The sequence below is a fragment of the Hippopotamus amphibius genome, chromosome 4 (genome assembly GCF_030028045.1).
Source record: "Hippopotamus amphibius kiboko isolate mHipAmp2 chromosome 4, mHipAmp2.hap2, whole genome shotgun sequence".
NCBI lineage: Eukaryota > Metazoa > Chordata > Mammalia > Artiodactyla > Hippopotamidae > Hippopotamus > Hippopotamus amphibius.
In genome coordinates this window covers 183,584,228-183,594,365 of record NC_080189.1, presented here as the reverse complement: position 1 = coordinate 183,594,365, position 10,138 = coordinate 183,584,228, and positions in this window count along the sequence as shown.

Here is a 10,138-nt window from a genome sequence, read left to right as displayed (position 1 = left end):
CTGGCATTCGAAAAACACACCAACACCTCTCCCTCCCTTGGCTCCCTCGCCCCATTCCTCCCCACTCCCAAACGCTCCAAGAGCCTCAGATAATCCCTGGGGGCCGTTTATGACTGTCCCTGTCCCAGTCCTCCAGCGTCCGACCACACACTCGCAGGCCCGGGCCTCTTAGCTGCCTTACAAGGTAATACTGCCCGCCAGGAGACGCTACTTTGGGAAGAGTCAAGAGCACAGAGGATGTCAGGATCTTTTTTTATGCTCTGAGCCAAGCCATTCCAGGGGCCGCCGAGAACAGACGGGTTCTGTATCTGAGACAACTTGAACACAGGCTCTCTTCCCAGGGGTGGGGGTGGGGGTGGGGGGTGGGGTTGGAAAAAGTAAGCCCATGGTCTCTTTGGCTTGAGTCGAGTCGGATGGAGCAAATTAAAACATTGAGGAATTTTCCCCTTCCAACTGCAGATCTGTTTTAGGTCTGATGTCTGTCAACCAAATTAAAATAGATGAAAGCCAGCCTCAACTATGTCTCTGGGTGGAGAGGGGAGGTACAGCCTTCATGCTGGGGATGGGTGACCTCGTTCTGGGCTGCTTCCCTGATTGATCGCCTCTCCAGGGTGGAAAACAGATTCGGTGTCCAACCCTCCCGTTCCTCCCCATGCCCTAGCCCACAGAGGGGACATGGCAGGAAAGCCAGAGGGAAACTTTGGGGTGATTGAAAGTCCTTTGGAGGCAAAGAAAAAGATTGTGGGGGAAAAACATCAAGCCCACCAGAGCAGAGTGACGATGGAAACAGTCCTGGTGTTTTCGGGGACTGTGAGTTTAGCACAGGTCCGCGCGGGCTGGATGTCTCTGCGGGCTGCATCAGGTGAACAGGGCCACGTGCTTACCACACGGGAGGCGACAGACCTAAACCGCCTTGCCCTGCTCCCCCGCCACCTCCCCCGGACTCCACGCTATCCAAGAAAAATGGACAATTTGTCAGTTTTAGATTGGAGAGTGGGAAGGACTCAGCGAGATGGAGGGAAGAGTGGACACAACCAGAATCGCGGAGCTGGGAAAAGCACATGGCCGGGCAGCTGTCCAGGGGGAGAAGAAGGACAGCACTGGGCTGGTACAAAGGGTCCCGGCCGCTGGGACACCACACAGGGGGCCTCTGGAGTGTCAGCCCCTGGCAGTGTTTGAACGCATCAGACCCCAGGGCAAATGGCAGTGAATTTCCAATGGTGCCTTACCCTCCAGCCTTCCCTGGAGTCCCCGGAAACGGAAATCACTGGAAATCGCGCCGGGAGAGGTGGTGGGCAGGCGTGGGGAGAGGCACCCTAAGGAAGCTTCAGAGAGCTCACATCACAGCGGGGGCCCCGAAAGAGGCCCTGAGACCCCCCCACGCCAACATTCGCACGCCATCCTCTGACCGCCTGCCGGAGGGTTGACGTTTCCCTGCCTGTGCCACAAAGCAGCAGAGAGGAACCACGGCGGCCTCTCCCTCAGGGATGCCCAAGGAGACGCCCTGCACCTCTCTCCCCCTGCCCATGACCCCCCACGTCCAAGCCCCCAGGGCCTGTGTGGGTGTCCTTCCCGGGGCTGCTGCAGCCCAGGGGGGCAAAGGGGAATATGCTTCCCTCAGGGGCCGAGCACGTCCAAGGGGCTGAGGCTTTCGCTGCCAGCTGCCACCCCGCTCCTTCCCTCCACCCTTGGGCCGGGCCTGCATGTAAGTCATGCCATCTGCCACTCTTCCCGTGAGATCACTGGACAGAAGTGGTGGCATCTGCTGTCCCTGCACATGGTCGTAACCAGATCGGCGAAGAACCCCCTGCCCTCCTCCTGCCCGGCCCGCCGGTACCCTAAAATAGCCTTGGTGTATGCAAGGCATCTTCTGGGACAGAACCCACCGATCATGTAAACATTCCCAGCGTCTCACGTATGCATGGTGGGCAACAATAAGGCAGGTGGGACCCCAGGGCTCATTCCTGCGGGCGCCCTGGAGCAGCAGCAGCGCATTCTGCCCGGCGGGGGGCTGAGGGCCGTGCCCGAGCGGGCTGGGCCTGATGGATGCCCTCTGCCCACGCTGACATCGATAATTATAGGTTAGGCTTCGGGACTGGCAGGGGCCCAGCTGCAGGCCTCGACCCCAGCCACCTCCTTATACAGAGAGGGAAACTGAGCACAGAGAGGATGTAGGAGCTGCACAGGGAGTCGGGGACCCTGACAGCCACATGCCACGTCCCTTGGTCCATCTCTAGGCACCACAGAAGAAGAGGGGGCAGGGAATCAGGGGCCCCTGGAGGCCACCAGGTGGGAAGAAAGCTTTGTGCTCTGTTCGGCCAGATGAGGAAGTGCATTTGCTTCTTGAGAATGGCCCCGAAGAGGAAAAGAGGCTCAGAGACAGGAAATATCCTCAGACTAAGGGCCCTCAGCGTGTCCTGGGAGGCCCTGGATGCCCTTCTCTGAGCCCCACTTCCTAGTTCTGGGCAACAGGGTTTTGGAACCTGGTCACTGCTGGCATTTGGAGCTGAACTCCTTCTGTGCCTGGGGCTTCTGTGCAGTGTGGGACATTTAGCCCTACCTCTAGCCTCTACCCACCATGTGCCAGTAGCGTCTGGTTGTGACAATCAAAAATGTCTCTAAAAAATGGTACAGATCAACCGGGTTGCAAGGTAGAAATAGAGACACAGATGTAGAGAACAAACATATGGACACCAAGTGGGGAAAGCAGGGGCGGGGGAGGGGGGGATGAACTGGGAGATTGGGATTGCCATATATACATTATTAATAAGAAAAAATATCAAATTGTACACTTTAAATATATGCAGTTTATTGTATATTAATTATATCTCAATAAAAGTTCTTAAAGGCAAAAAAAAATGTCTCTAGACATTGTCCAACGTCCCCTGGGGCAAAATCACCCCAGGTTGAGAGATGGGACTGTGCCTGGTGACACCCCCTCCCCCGGCCCAGTCCCTGCCTGGTCTGGGAAAGGCGACTGTGGCTACCCTCACCCCCTCCCTCCCACTCACATTGCACCTGCAGCCTCTGGAGTCAGGACAGAGAAGGCTACGGAAGGTTCTGGCCTTGACACTGGACCCCAAGAAGAGTGGACTTGCTCGCAGGGGAGGAGAGGGAGGACAGAGGGAACTGGGTGCAGAAAGCATGAATACAAAGGCAGAGAAAAAAAGCGGCGAGGGCCACCCCACTGTCCAGGGATCCAGGAGAAGATGTTCCTGGTGGGGATGAAGTTGGCGAGAAGGGGGCCCGGGAAGCAGGTTGGGCAAGATGGTCTGCACGATGCCCACAGTCGGGGCTGCTCAGGGGGTCTTGGGGAGCTGGCCCTGCTTGGCTCCCACCTTCTAGTGGGGCTCTCTGACCTGCAGGTGGATCCATCCATGTTTCCTGGATGGGGTCCCCCCAGCGCATCCTCCTCGGGCAAGTACCTGTCCATCGGGTCCCTCGGGCCCAGGATTGGTCTTGGGAAGGGGAGGTCAGGCCAGCCAGGGGCTGGGAGGCTCTGGGCCGTGTGGTGAGGGTCCCAGCTGAGCCTGTACAAGGCACCAGAAGCCCCCAGACCCTGCACCTGCCCTGCCCATCTTGGGGGGTTCCCTCCTACGGATGGGCTCACACCATGGACCTGGGGTCCAAGAGGTGCTGGTGGGCCCAGGGGGAAAAGGTGAGAGCCGGGAGACATGATGTGACGGTTTCCCAGGCAGCACGTGGGATGGTGTCTCAGCGGCAGCCGCTGCAGAAAGCGGGGAGCAGGGCCAGAGAGCCGAGGGTGGCGCTGGGTCCCGGCCCAGACCGGGCAGCCCAGCAGGCTTCAGGGAGTGCATGCTGCCATCGTGGGGAGGCCCGGCCTGGACAGCCCAGAGCTGAGGGACACCCCCAGGCCCCCACTGGGACCCCCTCCTGGCCAGGACATCTCCGGCCCCAGGCTCCAGGCCTAACTAGGCCCAGATGGCCTTGGCAGAGGAGCTGACTTGTCTGCTGTACCCCAGGTCCCCAGAGTCCTGCCAGGGGTGGGAGGGCAGGCCAGGGGCTTTAAATGGGCAAAGCTACCCCAGGGCCTTTCAAGGATGATTGACAGTGGGGCATGGGGGTGGGGGGAGGGGTGGCCTGGCTGGGCTTGGCAGCCCGTGGATCCTCATGCCCTGTTTCCCAGCTCATCCTGGAAGGATGCTCTCCCCAGTGGACCCCGGGACACCCTCGCCATGGCAGGGGCTCTCACCTTCGCCCCACCCTCCTGCACATCCTGCGTCGCAGGTTTGGGAGCCGAGAACCCTCGTGCTGGCCTCAGAGCCAGCAGGCTGTCTGCACGGCCGCTTCTCCTCAGCGACCCCCTCCCGTGCGCTGGTCCCCTGCCCAGGGCTGCTCCCCACCTCCCACCCCAGAGGCTTCAGCCTCTCTCCCGCACCCCCTCTGCTGTCCACCTCTTTAAAAACTGTAGCAGTTGGATCCGTCAGGGTCCTGCAGGAAGCAGGTGCACCGTTGAGGAGAGGCACCATTTGGGAAGGTGTGGGAAGGAACAGGGAAGGTGCAGCCCCCCCACCCGGAGTGTGATCCAGGGGGTGGGCTCCGCCCAGGTCCACGGAGCCAGGAGGGAACCCTTCCAGGGCTGGGCTGCGTGGGGTGGATCCCACAGGAAAGAATCGATGGATCAACCTCATAACCTCCACACCCCCCCGCCCCCCGTCACAGCACAGAGTGAGGACAGAGGGGGTGGAGCGGGGCAGGTCCCCTAAAGTGGGTGTAAATTGGCGGGGGGTTCCTGAGCCCAAAGCACCTCAGCTGACATTCCTCCGGCATCCACAGGCAGGGACGGCCAGCCCTTCTCATCCTGGATGGGCGCACGGGACAGGAGATCACAGCACAGTGACAGACTATAGGTGGGGGGTGGGGGGCTGCCCCTCCCCCTGCTGGCCACCCTCCCTGGCCCTGCCCACCCGCTCTGCACCCCGGGGAGGACCCCTGGGCCCTGGGTCAGCTGGGCTCCTGTTGGCTGTTCTGGTTGGGCTCCCAGTGGAGGCTCCAGCTGGAGACGGGAAGGCAGGGCAGGGAGCCTGGGATATTACTTCCCTGCTCCTGGTCCCCCACCCCCAGCACTCCAGCCCATGGGTGGGAGGTGGTGTGAGGCCCCTTCCTGCAATGGCTCATCTCCAGGTGCTACAGTATCCCTGGTTGGTTATCTTAACACCTTGTGAATTATTCTTCGCTCAGCTCTCCTCATCTGAACCAGCTGAGCAGGACAGCATCCCACCAGGACTCTATAAACACACACACACACTTGTCCATCACCATTTTCATTCCACGTCCCAAATGTTGAGCTCAACCTCATGCAGTCGCTGCTTTCACACCGGCTCTCGAGTCGGCCCTCTTGTCACCGGCCCCCCCGTCCACCGGTCCTGCAGGTGGAAACGGCCTTGGGCTCCCCGCCTCCTCCATCCAGGTCCTGCCCAGCTGTCAGCACAGACTTGAAAACTGTCCATCAGAGCGTGTCACGCCCCTGCTTCACCCCAGGGATAAAGTCCCAACCAGCTGGCCAGACGGTGCAGGATCTGACTTCCCCCGCCTGGTTCAGCCCAGCCAGGCCCCTCTCCCCTCCTCCCGGGCTCAGCACAAGCGCTGGGTGCCTCCTCTCGGCCCTCCTCCCGGCCACGCCTGCTCACCCCCTGGCCCTGCTGCCTTCTCCCACCCTCGTGTCTGCCTCCTCCGTGGGGATGCCACTCTTAGGGCCTCCTGTTCCTCTCCTTCTGGAAGGTTCTTCCCCCTCCCTGCTGTCAGGCCCCTCCTGAGCCCCTTGCCCAGCCCCTTCCATCTCTCTCACGGAGCCGGGAAGAACATCTATCCTGTGGGCGCCACGGGGTCTCTGTGAAGGTCCTGGACCCACATGCTGGGGCCACCTGGGCCTTGCCGGTCCGGAGGCATGGAGGGGAATGGAATGGAAATTTCCTCCCGCCAGAGGATCCGGGGGACTTCCGGAGAAGGTGCTGGATGAGCTCTCAAAGTGGCTGATTGAGAATTCAGAGAAACGTCTGCAGTGTCTCCTGGCAGGCCCAGCCGTGGGTGATTAAAATAAAACGACCTAATAAACACCCCCAGAAGCCTTTGCACATACGTTCTTACAGGGATGCTTAAGAAAATTAAGGGCTGAAGTGATTTTTCTTCCCCCAGCAAGAAAGATTGGGCCACTTAATTAAGAGCTATCCTTAATCTTGGACAAACTAGGTCTAATTTCTTCCAATGATTCCACATTTCACTTATTTTGCCCCCCTTTATACTCAAGAGTGTCTGAGCGGAAGCACTCTGCACAGTTTTAAAAGTCTGGGTGTAGAGTCTCGTTTTCCTCTATGAGAACAGAGCATCTGGGTGCTTGTTGTTTGCAGCTGGGAAAGACACCCTGGCAAGTGGGGCTGGGGGAGCACGGCACCCCTCCCCCCACCGCGCGCCGAAGCTCGCAGCGGAGGCTTCATTAGCACCAGTTGCCGGCTGCTTTGACAGGGACAGGGACGTGGCATGCACCTAGCATGACGGACAGAGCCTGAGACATGACGGGTGCAGCAGGCAGAAAGCATCAGCGGGTCCCAGCAGAGGGGGTGCCGCTGGGGGCACCCCCCACACCCCCCTCACCCACCAGTCACTCATTTGGAAATCTCACTTGCACTCTGCTTCTGTTCTTTTCAACCACAAAACGAAGCAACACAAAACACTTGAAGAAGGAAGAGAGGAGGGACAAAGTGGCTGGACACCAGCCGTGCATCGGGCAGCACGGGACTGAGCTGCAGCCCTGAGGGCTGGGCTGATGCGGTCACGGCCCTTTGGGCTGCTGGGGAAACCGAGGCTCTGACCTTGGGCCTGGGAAGTGCGAGCGGTGACAGGAGGTGTGCTGGCACAGCTCCAGAGGCCCCGTGAGTGCTGTTCTGCCGCGTGTCTGCCCCGGAGAGACATGGGTCTCCCTTCGTCAGCACCACGCGGAGGCTAGTAGGTGATGCTGAATGGTGTCCGAGCTGCAGGGACCTGCACCGACATGGCTTGGCTTTGCACACTCAGAGCCGTCCCCTTCCCTGTCCCCTTCCTTCTGCCGCCAGCACTTCCATTGTCCTTTAAGGGGATCAACCCCCACCATCAAGTCTTTGAGGCTGGAGAGGCAGAATCCCTCCCCTACTTCGACCAGAGGACCAGAGACCATGCCTCCCCTGGCCAGTGTGAGAGTCCAGCCTGGCTCAGCCAGCCACCATCCATCCATCCCCAGGAAACAGGAACCATCTAACTTGAAGCTAGAAGCCTCTGTGCCTGGAGTTGCTGAGAGACAAGGTCAGAGACTCTAAGAATGAAGGCACCAAGGGCAAAGAAGTTCTGAAGGAGAGATGGCTTCTGGCTCAGCCTTTCCTGGGCTCTAGGGTACCTGAGTCAGCCTGTGCCCTCTTTTTTCACTCCGGCCATTCACGTTGGGTTTCCTTCATCAGCAAATGCAAGGGTCCTCACATTACAAACCTCGGAGACAAACTAGCCCAAGCCCTCTGCCTGGAACGAGCATCCAGTACAACTGGTTTATTTGGGAAGTGATTCCAGGAAGCAACTAGGGTGTGGGGACATGAGAGAGAAGGGAAGGAGCCCTTATAGGGAGGTTGGATAATGGGGTCTCAGTCCCCCTGGGAGACCCCATTGCGTTGAATCTGCCTCCATTGCCCATTGGCGGCACAAGGAGGGCTGCTCTGGGGGTGGGGGTGGGGGGGTGTATTCATTCCCTAGCACTTCCGGCCCGCCCCACACTCCCCAACAACCGGAAGATGTGTCCAGCGAAGTCACAGTGTGTGCAGTGGGGAACTTCGTGGTCAGTGTCCATGGAATCAGTGAGGACCAGGGGATCTGGACAGAACCAGCATCATCAGCTCCACCTCCCCATTTTATAGGGGAAGGAAGGAAGGCCCAGGACATGGAAGGGACAGGCTCACGGTGACACAGTGTGTGAGAGGTAGTCCTGGATGCAGGCAGCATCCTCCTTTCTATATCCACGTCTGCCCACTGGGGACACTGCTGGACTGCAGGCTGCCCAGACCAGCGATTGCATCTCTACTGCTCAGATCAGTCGGAAATCTGCAGACGAGTACGTGCTCCACGCTGAGCCCTTGGACGCCAGACATTGGCTCCCCAATGCTAAGGAGCCAAGGGCACAGAAGGTGTCATGAGCAAGGGGTCTAATTTTGCAGGTGACATTAGTGATTCACTATCAGTAGCAATAAAAGGTCCCACATGGGCAGTAGTGTTCAACTTACAACACATTTTCCCATCCATCATATTTTCAAAAATCTCATAAAGCCTGTGTCCTCCTCTGTAAAAGGAAACAAATGCACCAGAGTCCTTACCCCCACAGGGCAAAGGGTTCCTGTGCCTCAGAGTTCTTGGGGAACTGGGAAGTGTGTGCCACGCATGGTGCCAACAGCTGGGAGCAGCTGCAGACCTACTGTGAGATCGGTCAGGACCCCCTGGATTTCCAGCAACAGAGATACAACTCAAACTAGATTATGAAAGAAAGAATTTTCAGAATTCACAGAGTTGTGGAATCTAGGGGCTCAAACCTGATTTCTTCCGTCCCTCCCTTCCCCCCCTCTCTCCTGCTCTTTCTTCTCATCTCTCTTTCTCTCCTGGTCTCCCTCATTTCTTCCTCCTACTACAGAAACCTCCTCTAGGAATCCTACACTCAGATTACACCACGTTCACACCTCCAGTGGAAAGGGTTTTCTCCCTGCTTCCATATACAAACACAAGGGTAGGGCACAGACTGTCCCGCTTTAAAGGACACGTGCCCATCCCTTGAAGCATTTCTGGGGGGTACTATTCTATGATTGTCCAGATGGAGAGGGAGTAGAGATTGATGGCTGTCGGTCCCATAAGACCTCACCGAGTGGTTCCCCAAAGCAAGGATGTTTGGTTGTCAAAAAACCCCCCAGGAAGCATATTTTCAACTCATACTACAATATCTGGAATGGATATGTACTTACAAGTGCTGACTAGGAAAAAATGAATGAACATAGAATTTGATCAATGCAATGGGCACAGTGTTATTTTTTTTAAAGAACACTCTTATTTCTTTTTGCCTCAGGTATCCCTGAATGTGGGGCTCTGAGACTTTTATGTTTCCCAGCATTGAAAATAAGTCACAGTCTTTACCACTGCAAACTTCAAGCTTTCAGAACATGGCACAGAGAGCCTGTGACGATTGATTGCCAATATGGTGGTCTTATGATGGTTTCTTCTAGGAGTTCCAAGAAGTTGCCCAAAGGTAACTTAGGTCTCTATCCTAGAGTTCAAGTTTGGGTTTTCACCCAACATCAGATGCAGAGAGAAAGGGAACTTCCCTGGTGGTCCAGTAGTTAAGACATCACCTCCAAAGCAGGGGGGGCGGGGAAGGGAGGGACAGAAGGTTCTACCCCTGGTTGGGGAGCTAAAATCCCACGTGCCTCGCAGCCAAAAAACTAAAACATAAAACCGAAGCAATATTGTAACAAATTTAATAAAGGCTTTAAAAATGGTCCACATCAAAAAAATCTTGGGAGAAAAAAAGACGCGTAGAGAAAGTCATTGTTGATGTAGATGCTGGGTACACTGCCCAGATTCACTCTCTACCACTGGGGCATTCGTTTCCCCAGCTGCTCAGAGGGCTTTCGGCACACAGCTCTTCCCTGAGTCCTCTCAGGGGATTGCCTTCATCCAAAAAGACCTGCCTCACCCAAGGTCACGTCCTCTCTCCAGGCAGGAGAAGCCCATGTATTAATGACCAGTTGGTATGGAGATAAAAAGGCTTGGCATTCTTTCCCTAATGTGGAACAACTCTGACAAGCTATCCCAGCACCAGGGACCCCTGGGGGATTGACTGAGGTCTTTGTTGTGGCTGCACTGCAGCTCAACTTCTTCTGCCGCGTCCCACTTTTTTCAGCCCCCCCCCCCCAATAGGGTGGTCCCAAAGACTCTCCCCAATCGAACCTTCATCTCAGACATTAAATGCCAGGGAAACTGACCTGCAACATACGGTACCTGGAGTGGTCCGAGTATCTCTGAAATGGGATTTTGGAGCTGACTCAGCCACCAGATGGCTGGCAATGAGCACTCTATCACTGGTGATAGGGGAGCATTGCTTGCCCCTGGCATGAGGCAG